The 717-nt window shown below is 40.6% G+C and overlaps 1 protein-coding gene across 3 annotated transcripts in view; it reads right to left on the reverse strand.

Moving 5' to 3' along the window:
* LOC119592492 (glucose-6-phosphate exchanger SLC37A4-like) overlaps nucleotides 1-659 on the reverse strand; it is a 17545-nt gene extending 16886 nt beyond the window's left edge. The window contains exon 1 of one of the 3 annotated variants that reach the window (XM_037941333.1): nucleotides 541-659. The gene's annotated coding sequence lies outside the window, so the exon portion shown is untranslated. Of the gene's footprint in view, nucleotides 1-34 lie in introns of all 3 variants that reach the window. The other 2 variants (XM_037941332.1, XM_037941334.1) reach the window with 2 other exon arrangements.
* Nucleotides 660-717: the final 58 nt, after the last annotated feature.

The following is a 717-nucleotide window of genomic DNA, read 5'->3' on the forward strand; positions in this document are numbered from 1 at the left end:
TGATTACTTTTCCCCATTCCTATCGATTAATTACCTTGCCAAACACACAGTCACTATCTTGCAGCGATACAGATTTGATAGTTTTGTTTACGTTCGTTACCCAACCACCCGCCAAGGAGAGATGACCTTTCCTTCATTTACTTACACTGCCTTTCTTTTCTTTTAATTCGTTTTCTCAATTTTTGCTCTTACAGTTGCTACGAAATGTTGTTGAAAATTAAGTGTATGAGTAGAACGTTCTGAAAATTCGAAGCGTACTTGTAGCTCAGATGAGAGCTGAAGTCTAACAGGAATTAGCTTTCAAATGTTGTCCTTTTAGAGAAATATGCAATTTTCTTCACACAGGATCATATGACACACTCACAAGTGCACAATCAACACGACATGATCACACAGCACACCAAGGCACAGCACACATGGTAAAGAAGGGTCTTTTGTACAGGACAGCGTCAGCGCTATACAGGTTTCTCTTAACAGCGACATACGTGGGAATTTTTATGCACGTTATCCAACCGACAGAATTACCCATCTCCAAATTACACTGAATATAATCGTTGATATGCGTATGTTACAACTGTTTTCCAGTCAGTAGTATCACCACTGTGATCTTCCTCTGCTTAAACAGAGCGTCTGTTTAAGAGAAAGTGAGGACCGAGGCCTGGCAACCTTCACAGCGCAAGGTTACATCGAAGCCTGTTTCGTCTGCAACGTTATATT

This window comes from Penaeus monodon, chromosome 30 (assembly GCF_015228065.2).
Source record: "Penaeus monodon isolate SGIC_2016 chromosome 30, NSTDA_Pmon_1, whole genome shotgun sequence".
Lineage (NCBI taxonomy): Eukaryota > Metazoa > Arthropoda > Malacostraca > Decapoda > Penaeidae > Penaeus > Penaeus monodon.